Here is a 22,296-nt window from a genome sequence, read left to right on the forward strand (position 1 = left end):
GATGGTCATAGGGTACAATTTAACCCTTAATGATAGCAACAAAAAGTTACAGTCATACAGTCATAAGTGGAAAGAGATTGGTGATGGGAACGATGAGAAGATTAACAGTAGTGTAGATTTAGTAAATAGTTTGACAGTGTTGAGGGAATTATTTGTTTAACAGAATGATGGCCTTCGGGGAAAAACTGTTCTTGTGTCTAGTTGTTCTGGTGTGCAGTGCTCTATAGCATTGTTTTGAGGGTAGGAGTTGAAACAGTTTATGCCCAGGATGTAAGGGATCTGTAAATATTTTCACGGCCCTCTTCTTGATTCATGCAGTATACAGGTCCTCAGTGGAAGGCAGGTTGGTAGCAATTATTTTTTCTGCAATTCTAATTATCCTCTGAAGTCTGTGCCTTTCTTGTTGGGTTGCAGAACCAAACCAGACAGTTATAGAGGTGCAAATGACAGACTCAATAATTCTTCTGTAGAACTGGATCAGTAGCTCCTTGGGCAGTTTGAGCTTACTGAGTTGGCGCAGAAAGAACAGTCTTTTTTGTCCTTTTTTGATGATGTTTTTGATGTTAATTGTCCATTTTAGATCTTGCGATATGATAGAACCTAGAAATTTGAAGGTTTCTACTGTTGATACTGTGTTGTCAAGTATTGTGAGAGGTGGAAGTATTGAAGGGTTTCTCCTAAAGTCTACCACCATTTCTACAGTTTTGAGTATGTTCAGTTCCATATTGTTTTGGTTGCACCACAAGGCTTGTCGTTCAACCTCACGTCTATATGCGGATTCGTCATTGTCTCGAATGAGACCTATCACTGTTGTGTCATCTGCGAACTTCAGTAGTTTAACAGATGGATCGTTGGAGATGCAGTCATTGGTATACAGACAGAAGAGAAGTGGGGCCCCCTGTGCTAATTGTTCAGGTATCTGATGTGATCCTGCTTAGCTTCACCTGCTGCTTCCTGTTTGTTAGGAAGCTTGTGATCCACTTACAAGTCTGTTCAGATACTTGTAGCTGGTTTAGCTTAGTTAGAAGAGTGTCTGGAATGATGGTATTGAATGCTGAACTAAAGTCTACAAAGAGGACCCTTACATAGGTCTTTGGAGATTCAAGATGTTGTAAAATGTAGTGCAGAGCCATATTAACAGCATTATCTGTTGATCTATTTGCTCGGTATGCAAATTGCAAGGGGTCTAAGAGCAGATCCGTGATGGTTTTCAAGTAGGAAAGCACTAGCCTTTCAAAGGCTTTCATGACTACAGATGTTAAAGATAATTAGAACTGCAGAAAAAATAATTGCTACCAACTTGCCTTCCATTGAGGACCTGTATACTGCACGAATCAAGAAGAGAGCCGTGAAAATATTTGCAGATCCCTCGCATCCTGGACATAAACTGTTTCAACTCCTACCCTCAAAACGACGCTATAGAGCACTGCACACCAGAACAACTAGACACAAGAACAGTTTTTTCCCGAAGGCCATCACTCTGCTAAACAAATAATTCCCTCAACACTGTCAGACTATTTACTGAATCTGCACTACTATTAATTGTTTCATAGTTCCCATCACCAATCTCTTTCCACTTATGACTGTATGACTATAACTTGTTGCTGGCAATCCTTATGATTTATATTGATATATTGATCATCAATTGTGTTGTAAATGTTGTACCTTGATGAACGTATCTTTTCTTTTATGTACACTGAGAGCATATGCACCAAGACAAATTCCTTGTGTGTCCAATCACACTTGGCCAATAAAATTCTATTCTATTCTATTCTATTCTAAAGCAACTGGTCTGTAGTCATTCAGTTCCTTGGTAGTGGGCTTCTTCGGCACTGGGATGATGGTAGAGCTTTTGAAGCAAGAAGGAACACAGCACATCTCTAGTGATTTATTGAAGATATGGGTGAAGATGGGGGCCAATTGGTCAGCACAGACTTTTAAGCAAGAAAGAGTTATCTTGTCTGGGCCTGGAGCTTTTCCTGGCTTTTGTTGTTGGTTATCAAAGTTGGTTATCAAAGAGTGTGTGAACATATCAGAACACAATACTGCTTCTTGGAACTGTTGCCAAAACACAGTTCTTTCAGCAGTTCCAAGAAAGTTCCACATCCATTTGCACTATTCAGGTGACCCTGAGGGGACAGATAAACCTCCAAGTGGCCTCAATGACTTTCAGAGAGAGTGCTGACAACCAGAAGACAGAAAGGAATATAAATCCTTGCATTCTCCACTATTCTGTCACAACTGAAGAAGCTTCTTAGATGAGAAGCAAAACATCTTCAAGGAAAAAAACAAGAAAGTCCACTTGCCTCTTGAAAAAGCACCTTTGTGATCTGATGTGTTCACACGATCTTGGGTATTTGATAAACCACTTTGCTGCCTTCTTTGTCCTGACTGCTGGCTTGCTTTAACATGCTTCCTCTCTCAATCTTTATAACTTTAGTCTTATCTAAGTCTTGATCCCACAGTTGGCTTTTGGATCCAGCTCATTATAATTTATTGCCCAGAATATTTTATATCCATATAAGAAGAAATTGTGAATGTGATGATGATACTCTATATTTCAGTTCAGTTTTGCTTGCTGTACTTCGTGTTTTACATAATTTTGTATTTTTTTCTTCCTACATGTGTCCCATTCATCATGGTATTTTACAACCCTTGGACTGAACGTTATAGAAAATTAAGAAATGGAATTTATGAAGTGCTGAGTCCCCACTAAAATCTGATATATTAGCTAGAAGCCTCTGATTTGTAGTCAATTTCCCAGTAGAGTAGAAGATATCTAAATTTTATACACCACTCTCACAATTAGTGCTAATGATCTCATCCATTGTCTGTTTTAACAAAAATGTTAGTGAGTTCTGATTCATTTCTACATAAAATCCCCGAAGAGCCATATGATATGGATTGATAATGCCTATATATGTAAACCAACACAACACACACACACAACACACACATTGTATCTATCTTTTAACTGTTTACCATAGCAGATATTAAACTTTTTTGTGGAAATTTTAATGAGAGAAATAGGGAAAAGATGTGGAAAAAAATATTGAACTCAAACTTTAAATTCAAGAAATTCCAGGGAAAGATGCTGCTAATTTGTGACGTTTTCCTGATATTTTGATATAAGAAATGCAATATATCTGGAAGATGCCAGATTCTTATTTCTGGTATAGAACATCCTGGTAGCCCAAAATCATCTGACTTGGGTAGATTACTTGAAATATGCTGATATAGATCATCTTCTTAAGTAGCCTAAGTAAATGCCAGACATCTTATGTTTAAATCATAGAAACTATTACTTTTGCAAAATTTGATATTTATGGAATTTGAAATACACGCTTATTATATTAAAAAAACATAACACATGAGTAGGAAATAAGATTAAAAAATAACTATTATTACATGAGTTATAAGGATATTGCCATCTTGGTTGAGATTGTATATTTAGCTTACAGGTTAATAGAATTCAGACTTGTAGTCAAATAATGATCTCCATTCCTGTGGGACTAATCAAACCCATGTTGAATAAATTGCCTGGCTTTCCTTCCTTGGCTTTATCAGCGCTATAAGTTTGTATCAAGAGAAAATTTAGTAGGGCAGCGCAATGATCTGGATTTAAGGGGCAAAATGTAATTTAGAGTGCATGTGGCCACAGATGTAAGAGCTGTCAAGAATACCTTAAACCAAACACTTCTTTTCCTGATATGACACTACACAATTTTAGGAGGCCTCACCATTCTTCCTGTCCTCAATTTTTATTGTGTTACTAGTGAATGTATTTAATGTGCGCACGCGCGCGCGCGCGCACACACACACACACACACACACACACACACACACACACACACACACACGGAAGGCTAAAAATCAAATGTAGATGGCATTGTTTACAAAGAAAAAAGAGGAGATGAAGGCAAACAGAAATTATCTGCATGATTCAAAAATAGAAGCTAATAAGTAATGACTAATTTGCTAGAAGGTTAAATGAACAACGGAAGAGGATTAAGCAAAAAGAATTACTGCACCTAAAATTATCATGTAACATAATGAAATACCAGGGAGCAAGGGAAGAAATAGGAACAGAAAAGAGAAATGGCAAATTGAAAAACAAACTAAAATGGGAATAAAAATGATCATTATCATTGAGTTGTTAATAACTGCTGCTAAATACAAGCACATAAAAAGAAATCTTGAGCAACATTAATCTGTAACTATACAGAAAATAATTTATATTGTGTCTGCCCTCCATGCTATTGTCATTTGCTACAAATCTTTTAGTCCTCAACTTATCCTGGCTGTTGTGAGTAGAAGGGAAAGAAATGATCACCTGATTAGAAATCCTTTACATTATGGGAAATTTGCATCATTCTTAAAGAAGGTTCTGATACAACCCATTTCTGAAGAAAATGTCTCTGGAGCTAGAAGTTTGACCTTTGCCATCTAGTCTTCAAACTTCCTTTTTAAGGAAAATTGTTGAGGCAACAATTTTTTTATACCTCTATATAAAAGAGATTTATGCACCCTTGATTGCAAACATTTATTTGAAACTTCTGAACACATTGGTTCAGGATACAGCATCATCAATATATTGATAATACCCATGTTTATTGATAATACCCAACTTCTTCTATCCCAGTGTTTGGAGGCAGGAGAAGTCTAGTTGGGATAGAATAGATAGAAACTAAACTCAGCTAAGACAGAATTATTGCTTGTACATTGAGGTTCTCGGATAATGCCAGTCTTGTCTGTAGATAGGTAGGCAGTATCCAGGAAATAACAATTTCATCATTTGGAAGTCATTATAAGCAAATGACTCTCCTGCTAAAACAGTGAGTAGAAGCTATAGCTAGAGGTGGTAGCTGTAGCTGGTAAACCAACCGTAATCTTACCTGGAGCAGGAAGACCTGGCTATACTAACTTATACTTTTAGCACATATGGCTAGAGTACTGCATGGTAATTTCTTTAAAGACTATATGGAAACTAAAACTGTTCCAAAATTTAGTAGTCTATATACATGTGGTGGTCCCAGTAATAAGAACATATAATATGGATTTTATGGACTCTGCTGTTACCACATGCCTCCCACCGACCCGTACGCTCTCACAGAGAGGGACTTCTCAGGGTGCCGTCCGCCAAACAATGTCGGCTGGCGGCCCCCAGGGGAAGGGCCTTCTCTGTGGGGGCTCCCACACTCTGGAACGAGCTTCCCCCAGGTTTACGCCAAATACCTGACCTTCGGACTTTCCATCGCGAACTGAAGACACACCTTTTTATCCGCGCGGGGCTGGCTTAAATTGAATTTTAAATGTTAAATTTTATTAATTTTAAAAGGGGTTTTTTAGTGTATGGTAAATTTTTAAATTTTCAGGCTATTTAAATAAGTTTTTTAAATTCCGTTTTAATTGTATTTTGTATTGTTCGTTTTATTCTGCCTGTACACTGCCCTGAGTCCTTCGGGAGAAGGGCGGTATAAAAATCAAATAAATAAATAAATAAATTTGTTACCAATAAACTTCTGAGTACAATTTAAGATTCTGATGTTGATTACAAAGCTGAATACGGAGCAGGACTTCCTGCTGCAACCAGAATTGCCCCAACCTATTATATTTTACAGCAATGGCTTCTAATAGTCTCAGATTTCTGGAAGGGAAGTAAATCAAGTTTAGGAGATGTTCCTTTTCTGTAGTAGCACAATTGCTTTCAAATTTTTAGTCTCAGCCCTTCCACCTGACTTTCAAAAAATTGCTGAAATTCAAATTATTTCAGAGGTATATTTTTTACTTAGAGCATTGTTTTATTTTTATTCATTTTTCTTGTTATTTGTGCTGGTGTTTTTATTAAGTTATTGCATTGTAGATCTTGTATGCCACTGTGAGTCACTGTGCGTCACTACTTTGATTCATTTTCAATGTGTTCAATTACCAAACTATCTAAAAAAGCAGAGAGCTTCATATAGTAATATGAGTTGAAGTCAAGTCAGATTTAGAAGGACCAGGTTTGTAGTCCTAAGTCTTTATTGATATTTCATGTTTTTCTGTGTACTTTCTGGTCAGATCTGGCAGCCCTAGTCAAATTGTATCTGCCTTAAGTTTTTTAAAAACTTAAAACTTAAAAAAGAAAGCTAATGTGATGTATTCAAATAAGAGAAAACCAGTTCATATTTACTATTAAGCATAGAAACTTTCTGGGTGATTTTAACCCTGTGAGTGGAATTTTTAGGCCAACCAAACTCACAGGATTTTTGAGGGAATGAATAGTAGAAAAGAGTGTTGTATGCTATTTTGAGCTTTTTGAATTGGGATACAAATTTAATAAGTAAAGGTAAGTATCAAAAAAACCACATTCTCCTTTTTCTTTTATAGTCAGATCCATGCTATTTTCTTAATTAAATACTGAAACTGTTGTGCCATTCACTTCAGGATTTTCCCACCACCTCCTAGGAATTCTACAACTCTGGCATTTCTTACCAAAGTATTAAGTATCCAATCTTGCTTAGTTTTTAAATATCCCAAATGCACTAGGTCAGTGATGGCGAACCTTTTCAGCACTGAGTGCATCTGGGCCGCAACCAGGAAGTGGAGCTGCCCAGGGTGCATGTGGGTGCCTGAACATGAACTTCCGGTTTCAGCTACTGAACTTCCGGGTTCAGCCAGCTACTCTTCTGGGTTTCTGGTGTTCATGCACTCATGATGATTAGCTGGCCAGTGCACATGCAGGAAAATGGATGACAAGCTCTTCCAGTTTCTGGCACTGCCGCATGCAAAAATGCCAGCTGATCACGCATGCTCATACGCACCAGAAACCCGGTAGAAAAACTGGTGATGCCGAGCGTGCCAGGCAACATGGCTCTGCATGCCACTTTGGGCACACATGCCATAGGTTCGCCATCATGGCATTAGGTACTTCTGCCTACTGTGACTAAGTTATAAGATCATCACAACTCACTTCATTCCACTGTGGATTCCCAGTTCATGCCAGGACAAAAATAACTGTAATTATTGTAATCAATTCTCTTTTCTAGAACAAAGCCAAGCTCTTCAGTAGACAACTGAATTTGATATTCATTCAACTTTATGAATCATTGCTGTGTATTTCATAGAAAGTGTACCATGTACAGTAGATTGATCAAGGTTTTCTTGTATGAACAAAACAAAATAAAATATAAATCAGCTTTCTCCAATCTGGCAGTTCTGGATATGTTGAATTTCAATTCCTATCATTCACATTTTTTGTTGACTGCCATTCTATGGTCATAATAATACAAAGATATGTGTATACCAAAACACTGTGAAAATTGCATGTTTTAAACATAGGCCTCAGCTAGAATTGTTTATGGAATGTGTCAACATTCCTATCCTGGTGCTGTCAAGGTGTATTGGGCTACAATTCTCATCATCCTTGACTAGCTTCTGAAATTTAGGTATTTCATAGACGTAATTGAATATGATTCAAACATGCCCCAGAAGGAGTCCCATTGTTGAAACACGTTCCTCATACAAGTTTTTTTCAAGCTGCGTAACATGATAGCAATAATGTCACACACACACACACACACACACACACACACACACACACACACACACATTGAGTAATAAATACTGTACATTCATCACACAAGCAGAATAGTTCTGGTTATATAAATCAAAATGCTTTCATTTGGTCTAATAGGTCTACTAGGTGCATTTAAGCCAGAGGCCACAGTTAACAGGATTTGTAGGAGTTGTTCAGGAATTGTTTGACTCCTGTTCTTTCATTGTAAAGTTTTTAGTCTTTAGCAGAATAGTTTGCAGAATAAAAGTTTCAATTCATTGTGAAATGTAGGTAGAGGTAAATTGTGACACTGAAATTCACATCCTTTTCTTTTCAGGTAGCATTGATTTCTTTGATGTGTGTTCAGTAGACATAATTCAGGGTTTCCAATCACACATTTAAAGTGTAACTGCTTCTTCTCAGAAGAAGCCTCTCTGCAGATGAATGTGAAAATAACAGTTTCCGGGTATTTTTATTACAGCTTTTGTGGCAAGGGTGATGTTTTCCTCTTCTTTGTGCTATCTTAAGAAAAATTGATGATTTTCAACTCAGGCATGAAGTTTCTTTGGAGTACATGTGTCTTTTATGCATTTCAGTCAAGTCTTCACAATAGAGGCACATGGCTCTTGAGGGAAACATCATTCTTTCAAGCATGTGGGCATATTTTTCTCCCCAACGCGATTAAGGAAAATCAATGTTTTCTTTATAGCATTTAAAAAACAGCATCAACAACAAGTCTTTGCTTCTCAATATACCTTCAATCTCCTAACATTCCTCTTTTAAATAAAGGGGTTTATTGTCTTTCTTCAATCTCTTTTTCTCTTTCTCCATTCCTTTACCACATGTTTGTGCTGAAATGTCTTATGTTATAGGTAATTAATACAAAAGAGTACTCCCAAGCTTTATTCTGCCTCAACCCTTATTTCTCATCCTTATACATCAAATGCATTATACACCATATAGAGAAAATATATAGAATATATAGAAAGTAAGAAGAAAGCAGAGAAATAAAGATTGGGATTTTTTTTTTTTGTATTTTTGTATTGGATACATATAGCTTTATAACAAGAAAAAGAAATAGAAAATAGTTTAGAGAAGCTTCTTCACTGTCTATAAAATGAACGAAGGAATAAAGAATTTACATTCTCAAAGTTAACAAAACAGACTAAGAGCAGAGTATGCAAAATCTACTTCAGTGCAGGATGGGGAACTGCTCTAAAGAGATAAGCTTTATCTTTTGGTTCTGAAAAACTGTAGCTTATTTAACATTTTAGTTTGTTCCTCACCCAGCATATTTTAGAAAATGTTCTCCCTACACCCCCATCAAACATACCAGATGACATTTTGTCATAGTTTTTGACTGCAGAAAGGTCTCAGAAAATAGCTTCCGCCTTTGGTTGGGTTTCTGTTTTTCACATTTCCTCTGAGAATATTGACTGTTACAAGCTGAAATAAAAATTCAAGTGAACTCTGACTTGTAATGGCTGAGAAATTTCAATTTCTCCCATCCCAAAAACAATGTTCAAACTGCTCTCCCCCACACCTATGATAGCACTCCTATTTGAAGGCTTGCAAATAGGACAAACACAGATCTGCTTGTGGTGTGCATTTATCTCATGTTTTTTGGGTGCTTTTCTACAGAGGAATTATTGAATCTGTCATCTGCACCTCTATAACTGTCTGGTTTGGTTCTGCAACCCAACAAGACAGACACAGACTTCAGAGGATAATTAGAACTGCAGAAAAAACAATTGCTACCAACCTGCTTTCCATTGAGGACCTGTATACTGCACGAATCAGGAAGAGGGCCGTGAAAATATTTACAGATCCCTCACATCCTGGACATAAACTGTTTCAACTCCTACCCTCAAAACGACGCTACAGAGCACTGCACACCAGAACAACTAGACAGAAGAACAGTTTTTTTCCCGAATGCCATAACTCTGCTAAACAAATAATTTCTTCGACACTATCAAACTATTTACTAAGTCTGCACTACTATTAATCTTCTCATCATTCCCACCACCCATCTCCTTCCACTTATGACTGTGTGACTGTAACTTTGTTGTTTGTATCCTTATGATGTATATTGATATTGTTTCCTTATTGCTTATTTGTACCCTATGACTATCATTAAGTATTGTACCCTATGTTTCTTGATGAACGTTTCTTTTCTGTTATGTACACTGAGAGCATATGCACCAAGACAAATTCCTTGTGTGTCCAATCACACTTGGCCAATTAAAAAAAAATTCTATTCTTCTATTCTTTTCCAGTGGCACTTCCCTATCACAGAAGCACTTTTCTTACTAACATTATGGAATTTATAATCTCAATTCATTCTTAGGTGGAAAAAAAATGTTCCAAATGTGGATTGAAAGCTTTAGGCACACCAGTATGGAAAATTCCATATGGTGAAATTTTAATTGCATAGTGAATAAAATCAAACGCAAAACAAAGCATAACTCAAAAGTATTACTCAGCTCACCTCTTAAATAATACTTAAAATATTCAAGTATTAAGAATCCTTCTTAAATCTATGCAACTCATATAGTTGGCTAGGGAATAATTAATGTAGTTAAAATTAAATGCAGAACAGTAGGAGTTTTCCAGGAGTAACCAATGAAGTTAAAATCTTGTCGCAAGAGTAGCTAGACACTATAAATGATCAGGGAGAATAGGAACCCTGAGAGATACAGAAAATAAATACAGAGCAAAGTAAGCTGCTGTTAGGAGAGAGAAGACATGAGGTATTTTCAGAAATGTCATCAGTGGCCCTTCTCTGTTGTTGCTCCCCCTCCTTTTTCTTCAGTAGTTTCCCCTAGAGATCAGATTGTCCACCTACGTTTTTGGGTCTAGAAATCCATCAAGTCCTCGTTGTTTCAGCTGGCCTTTGGAGCCTGCATGATGGGGTGGATTCATCTTAAGGGAGAATGCTCCTTGCTAAAGTCATTTTCTTGAGGCTAAGGTTCATTTCTTCCCTTTTTACTGGAATATGATTGTATTGCATATCACATGTATAACTGGGAAGTCCTTTGTATCTGTGGAACAAAAAGGAGATAAATGTGAATAAAGCAAAAAGCAAAAGGAGAAAGCACAAGCTTTTCTCACTGCAGGATTTTGCTCAGTGGGGGTTTTCACTCTGCAACAAAAAAAAAAAAAAAAAGGAAAAAGAGACCCTGACATATTCATGGGTAAAGAAAGTGCCTGTTGAATCAGCTGCAGGATCATGGTTAGAAAAACCTAAGACTGGAGTCTGAGATGGGATCTAATGGGCCCAGATTCAGAATAATTCACCATGATGTAAAAAAGATGTTGAGACTCTAGAAAGAGTGCCAGAGAAGAACAACAAAGATGATTAGGGGACTGGAGGCTAAAACAAATGGTTGCTGGAACTGGATATGACTAGTCTTATGAAAAGAAGGACTAGGGGTGACATGACAGCAGTGTTCCAATATCTCAGGGGTTGCCACAAAGAAGAGGCAGTCAAGCTATCCTCCAAAGCACCTGAGGGCAGGACAAGAAGCGATGGGTGGAAACTAATCAAGGAGAGAATCAACCAAAACTGAGAAGAAATTTCCTGAAAGTTAGAACAATTAACCAGTGGAACAACTTGCCTCCAGAAGTTGTGAATGCTCCAACACTGAAAGTTTTTAAGAAGATGTTGGATAACCATTTGTCTGAAGTGGTGTAGGGTTTCCTGCCTAGGCTGGGGGTTGAACTAGAAGACTTCCAAGGTCCCTTCCAACTCTTCTCTTCTCTTCTCTTCTCTTCTCTTCTCTTCTCTTCTCTTCTCTTCTCTTCTCTTCTCTTCTTTTCTCTTCTCTTCTCTTCTCTTCTCTTCTCTTCTCCAACCCATAATGCACGATCGTGCAAGGAGAATAGAATTTGAGAATGAGAAAACTTTTACAAGAAACTTCTCCAAAATCAGCTTCTCATTTGGAAAGAGATGGTTTGGTAATATCACCTGGGGTTTTAAAATCTGTTATTTGCACAGGTGCAATGTGTGCATGGCCTGGCATCCGAATCAACAGTGTGTCAGCTGTCCCTACATCAGCTGAAGCTTCCAGACCAAGTGCAGGATTAGGCCAAATAGACTTCATTGCAGTAATTTGATTGATTTTTGGGGGGAGGGGATGTAAGAAAAGGAATCACCAGTGAAATGGTTCTACTCTTTTTTATTTGAGTTTGCCATCCAAAGCAAAATAAACAACTCCATGATTATCTTTAAAACAAGCACCTTGGATTATGCTAGGATTTTTGTTGTTGTTGTTGCTTTGATCGAGCATGCAGAGAGGCCAAATTACTTATGTTTGTGGAAAGAGCTGAAGATCCATTTCTGTACTAACCCTCAATGGACATGTTACGTAGTAGTTAAAGCCAGAAGGAGGGAAGATAATAGAGTGGTACGAATACTAAAGTGCATAAAATACGCAAAATGTCTGATAACCTTTTTCTTGTTCTAGAAACAGTGATTCATCTTTATCCTTGAATTGTTCCTTCCACATAATTTCAGGATTTATCTATTCAAATTTCACATTTTGCTGCTACAGTATGTCAGCAAAGAAATTGTAGGTGGGTAGAGAGACAGGACAACGTTCACATCTGTGTTTCCTTTTGTTGCTCTTTTTCCACCAAAACAAAATATATATTTAAATGTTCTTTTGATATTGTTTATCCTTGTTACCTAGAAACAAAAGCGAACAAAAGATTGTTCAACGACATAAATCTGATTTTATATATAAAAATCCTTTCTTTCTTCTATACTAATTTCCCCCATTTTTTTCTTTTGTTTCCTTCAGAGTCACTTTAGAAAGGTAAGTATTTTTCTGTCACATCACACACAAAACTGTCACAAAATCTATTAATGGGATTTGCCCTAGGAGTGAGGAAATTATCCCTTATTCTGTATTATTTCTATAGCTCATTTTGTTCTAGGTAGAGATATCTGAGTTGGTTCTGTATAAATTTGTATCACCCTGCTAACATTATGAACAGAACTGAATTATTCTTCAGCTTTCATAACTCTTAAATGTTCCAGTGCAAATTTAATTTTTAAAAAAATTAAAACATTTCTAAAATATTTTAGAGAAGATTTGCATGTAACACAATGTTATTTTAAATAGAGAAATCAGATATATTCTGGTTGTTGTTCTTCAACTTTAAAAAAACGCAAGTAATATAAATGATTAAATGAGTACCATATAATATTTACTAGATTAAATATTATAATTTTAAAATTTTGACATTTTTCCTAATCTGTATATAATATTTTGCTGAGAAGCCAAAGCTTTATTGCAGATTGATTTTTTAAAAATAATCTGAGCATGCAATTATGTTAAATTTGCTTATTTGATTTATTTGACTTATTTGCATCAAATGTGCTAATGTGATTCTACAGCTTAGGCAAAATGAAGGATTTTGCCTAAGCTTTAGAATCATTGTAGCAAATTCTGCCATACTGGTGTAAATTTCATCACAGCACAATTACGAATATGAGTCCTTATTAGATTTAATTTACAGGTGGTGTTAAGTCTTTACATATAATGAAATCCAATTCTGTTTCCTTAAATGCCCCCCGACACATATTTTTTTGGAATTTCACTGTTAACAGTATTCATAAAGTATAGGTTGACTGGTTACTCTTCTAAGGAGTTTGTAATCTAAGATTCACACAAGAAAATATCACAAGAATAAAGGAATAAAGAAAAAAAACTAAAGCAGGAAAGAACCATGGGCTTTGTCTCTTGCTAGGAACATCTTCTGGTCTCAGTGAAATAAAATCTCCCAGTGTCTTGAGGAAATTTATTTGACACTGGCATTCCAATCACTGATCATAGCTATTTTCTCTCACTCTTTTGTGTTATTCCTATTTATCTCTCTCCATCTGGCCAGCCTTCCTCCAATCCTACGCACATGCAAACACATGCACACACCAAACCTTTACTCCATGAGAAGAGAAATGTCATATTGACATCAGGGATGTGTGGGAATACACATTTTGAAGTCCACAACATATTGGGCTGTCATGCAACCCACAGATAGCTTTAAAGGGAGCTAGTCCACCATCTGTAGGCAGTTCAACTCTTCACTCCTCATCTCTATAGCCATCTGTTAACTACTCAGTTTACCTGCTCTGCAAAATAAAGAGATGTATTCCCAGAAATTCCATGAAGCAGAACCTCCACTGGGCCTGGGGATTAATGCACATGGTGCTCTTAGCCAAAAACAAAACAAAACAAAAACAGCAATCCTTTTGACTAGAGCACTTCTCATCTTTTATTTGTCAAATGTTTAGGTATAGCATATGTACAAAGTACAGTGGAACAAACCCCATTTTATCTTTTTCAAGGCTTCGGATTCAAAAGTACTTTATTAAAAAGTTATTTTAAAAAAACCTTATTTTCTAAATTAAAAGATATGCACTACTGGATTCAAGCCCTAAATCAAAATACAACTTTATTTCTGTTAAGCATGACTAAAGTTATTGAAATAAATGGATTTATTAATTGTCTTCAGTAGGGTCATTCAGTATTGGCTGCATTTACACTCACTTAGCTTTGAATCTGCAATTACAGCTATATCTTTTAAGTTGATGTTCTAATTCTCATTTTCTCCCAACTATGATTCCGTTGTGTTGGCATGATGAGGTTAAGAGCTCAAATGCGGATTTGTCAATGTGCCAGCATTAGTAGTTTGGAAATACATTGAAACTGGTCACCATGCAGAGTACTGAAACATGGAGGAATATTAGACTTTTTAAATGAAGTTTGATTTTATGTAACTGTTATGAGCTGGCCAGAATTGTGGTTCTAAGATAAATAACTATACAAATGCTTTTTATAAAACAAAATATTAATCCTTCTTCTTAACTTATAAACAGGAAGAAAGGATGTCTTCAGACAAGGGTCTACCTTGCTGGGATGAGAACGATAGTGCCTAGCAGCTACACTAGTACTGTGTAATTATAGTGTTCATATTCTCAGCTCATGGTTTGAAAAAACAATCTATGGTTAATTGTTGTGAGCTCAACTCACAAACATGTACAGTAAACTCACCAGTATCAATAGTATCTTGATATCCAGACAGATATTAAAAGAAGCAAGTATTATGGATTAATCTGGCATATACTGTGTTTTAAACTGGATTCACAAATTAGAAGGAAGATTGGAAAGCTAGCAAAATCATGAAAATCTGCTGAGCAACTGAACAATTGCTAACCTATATTAAAAAATTAAATACTTCTTTTTTGAACACTTGTTGGACAACTGAAGGCAAATTCAAATGATCCTGTAATATTTTATTTAAATCTTTTTATTCTTTAAATTGAAAAAAACTGTTTTCACTCACAGTGGTCAGGAGGCTCCCACTGCACATCCAGACAGCTATATATTCTCTTTCTGAAATGCCTGGGGAACAATATGCCAATTTTCATTAGAGTGGATATTTGAGGAAAGGATCTGTCCCACCTCTAACTTGTGCACATTTAGAACATCTGGTAATGCATCTTTTTTTCTCTTCTTCCCTAATCCAAGATGCATCTTTTTTCCCCCTCCCATTTTGGAGTGCTATGATAAAGTAGGAACTTGGTTGTTGTTGTTTTTTCCCCTAGGAAAAAATTGACAATGTAAAAGCTTGGCAGTTTCACTGTCTTTATAATCTGAGGTCATTGACCGTCCACAAATATCCAAATACCTTATACCACCAGACTTGAAATCCTGGGTTTAGAAAATTTAGAATTCTGCCGCCTTTGACATGACCTGAGTCTAACTCATAGAATCATCTGTTACAATGTCCTTCCTGTCGAAGACTACTTCAGCTTCAATCACAACAATACACGAGCACACAATAGATTTAAGCTTAATGTGAACCCCTTCAATCTTGATTGCAGAAAATATGACTTAAGTAACAGTGTTGTTAATGCCTGGAATGCACTACCAGACTCTGTGGTCTCTTCCCAAAATCCCCAAAGCTTCAACCAAAAACTATCTACTATCGACCTCACCCCATTCCTAAGAGGTCTATAAGGGGTGTGCATAAGAGCACCAACGTGCCTACCATTCCTGTCCTAATGTTCCCTTTGATTTCGTATAATTATTACATACTTATGCTTATATATATGCTTATATATCTTATAGTTATTTCAAGCTTATGCTTATATATACCGTTGTGACAAAATAAATAAAAAAATGTCTTTCTGATTTCAGCTTTATTAAAGACTTGTAAAAAAATCTGATACACATAGTTCCTGGCACTGATGACTCTACCATGAAGTAGGATGAGCAGCCTTTTTATTTATTTATTTACTTACTGAAGGTCAACTCACAGTTGCAACTCTGTACAGCACACACAGGATTAAATTCTAACTCTAACCCCAAACAGCTACTTCTACAACAAAAGTGAATAATAAAATGGTGCCCAAGGACAAACCCAGCACCATAACAAAACAGACTCACACTTTCAAGCAAAGCAGATAACAAGACTTGTCAATGGCTAAGAGCAGGGAAGTTGAAGAAAGAGACAGACTAATTCTGGCTGCACAAGACCAAGCCATAAAAACAAGTGATATGAAAAGTTGCAAAGAAGCTTCTTCTGCAAAGAAGCTGAAGAGATAATGGACCACCTCGTTAGCTATTGCAAGAAAATCACAAAGAACAGCAAGACAACATGGCAACAATGGTGCAGTGGAAGGTTTCCAAGACATTCCACTTATCTGCAAGCAAGAATTGATGGGACCACAAAATAGCCAAAGTAATAGAAAATGAAGAAGTTAAAATGATCTGGAACTTTGGAATTCAAAGAGACAACCACTTGCCATGTAACACCACATGTTTAACAATTCTCAATAAGAAATAAAAATAATAAAAAAGACTGGAGAGTGAACCATTACTCAGAGAAAGTAGAAAAGACAGAAAAGAAAAAATTGGGGAAAAACTCACAAAACACAAAGACCTGTAAATAGATTTATTTATTTATTTATTTATTTATTTATATTTATTTATTTTGTCACACAGTATATATAAGCATAAGCATGAAATAAGTATACAATATATAAGCATATATATAAGTATGAGTATGTAATAACTAAATTAATTGGATATAATGAAAGGAAACAATAGGACAGGAACGGTAGGCACGCTTGTGCTCTTATGCACACCCCTTACAGACCTCTTAGGAATGGGGTGAGGTCAATAGTAGACAGTTTTTGGTTGAAGCTTTGGGGATTTTGGGAAGAGACCACAGAGTCAGGTAGTGTATTCCAACTATTAACAACTCTGTTACTGAAGTCATATTTACTGCAATCAAGATTGGAGCAGTTAACATTAAGCTTAAATCTATTGTATGCTCGTGTATTGTTGCAATTGAAGCTGAAGTAGTCTTTAACAGGAAGGACATTGTAATAGATGATTCTATGAGTTAAACTCAGGTCATGTCGAAGGCGGCGTAGTTCTAAATTTTCTAAACCCAGGATTTCAAGTCTGGTGGCATAAGGTATTTTGTTGTATTCAGAGGAGTGGAGAACTCTTCTTGTAAATTATTTCTGGACACGTTCAATTGTATTGATGTCAGAAATGTGGTATGGGTTCCAGACAGTTGAGCTGTGGTATGGGTTCCAGACAGTTGAGCTGTGGTATGGGTTCCAGACAGTTGAGTTGTGTTGGTCTAGCAAATGTTTTATATGCTCTGGTTAGTAGTCAGTGCTGGGATTCAAGTAATTTAACAACCGGTTCTCTGCCCTAATGATTTTTCCAACAACTAGTTTGCCAAACTGCTCAGAAAGTTAACAACCGGTTCTCCCGAAGTGGTGCGAACTGGCTGAATCCCACCACTGTTAGTAGTGTAGTGTTTTTGGAGATGAAGCTACGCAAGATTAGGTTTACAACTCTTAAAGCCTTTTTTGCGATGTAGTTGCAGTGGGCTTTGTCACTTAGATCAATTGATATGAAAACTCCAAGGTCTTTAATAGTGTGGGGGTCATCTGTAAGGTAATGTCCATCAAGCTTGTACTTAGTGTTTAGGTTCTTTTTTCCAATATGTAAGACTGAGCATTTGCTGGTTGAGATTTGGAGTTGCCAAGTTTTATACCATTCAGACATAAAGTCAAGGTCTTTTTGAAGGGTAGCTGTATTGTTGGTGGTGTTAAATAGTTTGACATTGTCAGCAAAGAGAACACAATTACTTGTAATATGGTCACAGAGATCATTAATGTATAATATGAAGAGTGTTGGTCCAAGAACGCTGCCTTGGGGAACGCCACTTTTGACAGGAAAAGGATTTTGATAGAGCATTGCCAATTTTGACCACTTGTTGTCTGTTTGACAGGAAAGCTGTTATCCAATTGTGGAGTGGTCCTGAGATGCCGTAGGATTTTAGATTTAGGAAAAGTTTATCATGTACTACTGAGTCAAAAGCTTTACAGAAGTCTATGTATATTGCATCTATTGCTTTGCCCTGATCAAGATTTGTAGTCCATATGTTTTTACAGTGGAGAAGTTGTAAGTTACATGATAATTTTTTTCTGAAACCAAATTGTTTATTAGAAAGTACGTTGTTTGTTTCTAGGTGGAGGGTAATGGATTGGTAGATGATAGATTCCATTACTTTACAGGTGACGCAACATAGAGAGATTGGTCTGTAATTTTCAACTAGGCTGGGGTCTCCTTTTTTGAAGACTGGGATGACCGTGGCTAGTGACCAAAGTTTGGGAAGGGAACTGGTCGTGAAAGCTTTTTCAAAGATTATGCTTAGGGGTTCTGCTATATTAGTGGAACGCTTTTTTAAGAAGTATGTTACTAATTAGTAACAATTACTAACAGCTGCCCTGGGTGCAATCCTAAAACATCTGAAACAGTACTTGAACATCATCAGCACTGACAAAATCACTATCTGTCAATTGCAAAAGGCAGCTTCACTTGCAAAGATATCTTTAATATTATTAAACAACAATATCTGTGTGTCCCAGGTCCTTGGGTAGGACTCAGTAGGTGGACAAAAATACCAAATCCAGTCTAAACATTTAGCTGATTATAAAACCAACCATAATATTCTCTTGAATGTATATTCTATACAGGGGTGATATTCACTTACCTTCGCTACTGGTTTGCAAATGTGAGTGCGCATGCATGCCTTCCACACATGGGACATGATGACGTCCAGGCGGGTGGGTAGAGCCTGGACGTCATCATACCAGTTCACCCAAACCGAATAGAACCGACTGAATACCACAACTGATGCTATCCCACTCCCAGTGATTCTGGGAAGTTTACATTTAAAAACAAAGAAAAACACCAAAATATGACAGTAAAAGACAAAAGAACGAAGATTGGAAAGAAAATAAATCTAGGTGGGAACAAAGAAAAGGAAGCAAAGGGTATAATTGATCTTCACTGAAAACCTAGTCCTTTAAAATACCCAGGTGGGGAAAGGCTTTTAAAACTCAGGAGGAACCTCATTCATTTTATTTATTTATTTTGTCACAACATATACATAAGCATCACACAAAAAGATTATATAATATATAAACATATATATGAAGAAATATAAAGAGGTATAAGTACGTGTATATATATATATATATATATATATATATATATATATATATATATATATATATATATATATATATATATATATATATATATATATATATATATACACATGAAGAAAAAAAAGAAAAACAATAGGATAGGAACAGAAGGCACGTTTGTGCGCTTATGCACACCCCTTATGTTCCTCTTAGGAATGGGGTGAGGTCAATAGTAGAAAGTTTTTGGTTAAAGCTTTTGGGATTATGGGAAGAGACCACAGAGTCAGGTAAAGTGTTCCAAGCACTGATGATTCTGTTACAGAAGTCATACTTTCTGCAATCTAGATTAAAGCGGTTAACATTAAGTTTAAATCTATTGGTTGCTCTTGTGTTATTGCAATTAAAGCTGAAGTAGTCTTTAATAGGAAGGACATTACAATAGATGATTCTATGAGTTAAACTTAGGTCTTGTTAGAACTCGACGGAGTTCTAAGTTTTCTAAGCCTAGGATTTCAAGTCTGGTGGGATAAGGTATTTTGTTGTTTTCAGAGGAGTGAAGAACTCTTCTTGTAAAATATTTCTGGACACGTTCAATCGTATTGATGTCAGAGATGTGGTGAGGGTTCCAGACAGGCGAGCTGCATTCTAGAATTGGTCTAGCAAATGTTTTATATGCTCTGGTTAGTAGTGTAGTGTTTTTGGAAAAGAAGCTACGCAAGATTAGGTTTACAACTCTTAAAGCCTTTTTTGCTATGTAGTTGCAGTGGGCTTTGGCACTTAGATCATTTGATATGAAAACTCCAAGGTCTTTAACATGGTGGGGGTCATCTGTAAGGTAATGTCCATCAAATATGTACTGTATGTACTGTGGTTTTCCGAGTGCACTTCAAGGTGTTGGTTACCACCTTTAAAGCGCTTCATGGCATAGGACCGGGATATCTTCGGGACCGCCTTCTGTTACCACATGCCTCCCACCGGCCGGTACGCTCCCATAGAGAGGGTCTTCTCAGGGTGCCGTCAGCCAAACAGTGTAGGCTCGCGACCCCCAGGGGGAGAGCCTTCTCTGTGGGGGCACCTACCCTCTGGAATGAGCTTCCCCCAGGATTTCGACAACTTCCTGACCTCCGGACCTTTCGCCGCGAGCTTAAAACATATCTATTCTTCCGAGCAGGACTGGCTTAATAGGGTTTTTAAACATGGATTTTATTGGGGTTTATTTTATATTTTGTATTGTATTTTAAATTTAGGCTTTATTAAATAAGTTTTTTAAATAGTGTTTTTATTGTAATATATTGTATTATTTTATCTGCCTGTTCACCGCCCTGAGTCCTTCGGGAGAAGGGCGGTATAAAAATTAAATTATTATTATTATTATTATTATTATTAGTGTTTGGGTTCTTTTTTCCAATATGTAAGACTGAGCATTTGCTAGTTGAGATTTGGAGTTGCCAAGTTTTAGACCAAGCGGTTAGATGATCAAGGTTTTTTTGAATGAGGTAGGCACTACTAAGCAATCCTGATCCTGATACAGTAAGTAATATTATTTAATTGAAATGTCTCAATCTTGCCAGATCAAACTATCTGGATGGATTCATGAAACATTACCACTAATTATATAAAATCCAGTGTATGAATTCTGGAATGGCAACATAAAGCATACTGAAAATGAGATGGAAAAAATGTCTACATTTTTCTTAAATTATGGTACCAAAGTACCACTTTAAGGTTACCACTAATCCAGATAAATACTAGACTGCAGCAAAAAGTCTAAACCTTAGTCTAACTTGTTGCCATCCAGTACTGATGAGGATTTTTGCAGCCCAGATATAGGTTTAAATTCTATGTTTTTTCTTCTAATCGTTGTTTACTTCACAGAAAACAAAAATAAAAATCCAAAGTTAGTGCAGCATAGGAAAATATTCTTTCCTGCCTCCTTCATTGTTATTTTTCTTTCTAAGAAATTCAACAAAAGTAATACACTTAAATTTAAAATATGAATTGCCTGTGTGACATAATGTTTTTAATCTGTAACCATAATCTGACTCAGTTATTATATAAGCCAATTTTTCCTTACTTTTATTTATTTATCAAATGTATATATAACTATGTTGGACCTGAAGGCACATTTATAACTTCATGTTGAATTGATAATAAGAATTCTTGCCATTTTATCATAAAGACTACTGGAGATTTCATATCTGGATTACAAAAAAAGAAGACAGTAAAGTGCTCAGTCTTTGCTCTTTCTTGTGATTATCTTGTCAAATTAAGATTTAACAATACACATCTTCTCAGTCTGCACTTGAAGTGATTATGGAGGACTTGATACTCCCTAGGCAGGCAATACCCTTCAGACTAGAAGCTCATGGGCTTTTCTTTCTATTTTCTTCAATGGGATACAATCGTTATTGCCCGTACAGATAAAAAGTAATTCAAATTTCCTTTGAGAGCAGAAAGAATTGTACTTATTTTTAGTCAGAACTTACTTAATAAAAACAATCATTAAAAACATCACAAAAATAAAAGAAGAATATAACGCATAAGAGAGGAAATAATGCATAATAATGCATAATTTATTTATTTTTTATTTGCATTTATATCCCGCCCTTCTCCGAAGACTCAGGGCAGCTTACACTATGTCAAGCAATAGCAATAATTGGAGAGCCATGGTAGCGCAGTGGTTAGAGTGCAGTACTGCAGGCTACTTCTACTGACTGCCATCTGCCTGCAGTTTGGCAGTTTGAATCTCACCAGGCTCAAGGTTGACTCAGCCTTCCATCCTTCTGAGGTGGGTAAACTGAGGACTCAGATTGTTGGGGTCAATATACTGACTCTGTAAACTGCTTAGAGAGGGCTGTAAAAGCACTGTGAAGCGGTATATAAGTCTAAATGCTACTGCTATTGGATACCGTATTCTAATTCATAAATTCCAATTTGTGTTTTAGTATAATCTCACATCCCTTCCCCCCCTTTTTCTCTCCATGTAATCATCGCATGTATGTGTTTAAGAGAGTCTGTTTCATGAGTACTCTTTATTATGTCTGCAAGGATAGCTAGTTGTGTAAAATATCTTCAACAATAAAGGATGGGCCCCAAGTGATTTTAACCTTTGAACTTCAGTTGATTTCCCCAGGGCTTCTGGCAGAGTTTGCTATCTGTGTTCTATACCTCTTGCCTCTTCATATCAGGCATATACAAGCGTGAACTAACTTCCAAATCAGTGGTGGGATTC

This window comes from Ahaetulla prasina, chromosome 5 (assembly GCF_028640845.1).
Source record: "Ahaetulla prasina isolate Xishuangbanna chromosome 5, ASM2864084v1, whole genome shotgun sequence".
NCBI classification, from domain to species: domain Eukaryota; kingdom Metazoa; phylum Chordata; class Lepidosauria; order Squamata; family Colubridae; genus Ahaetulla; species Ahaetulla prasina.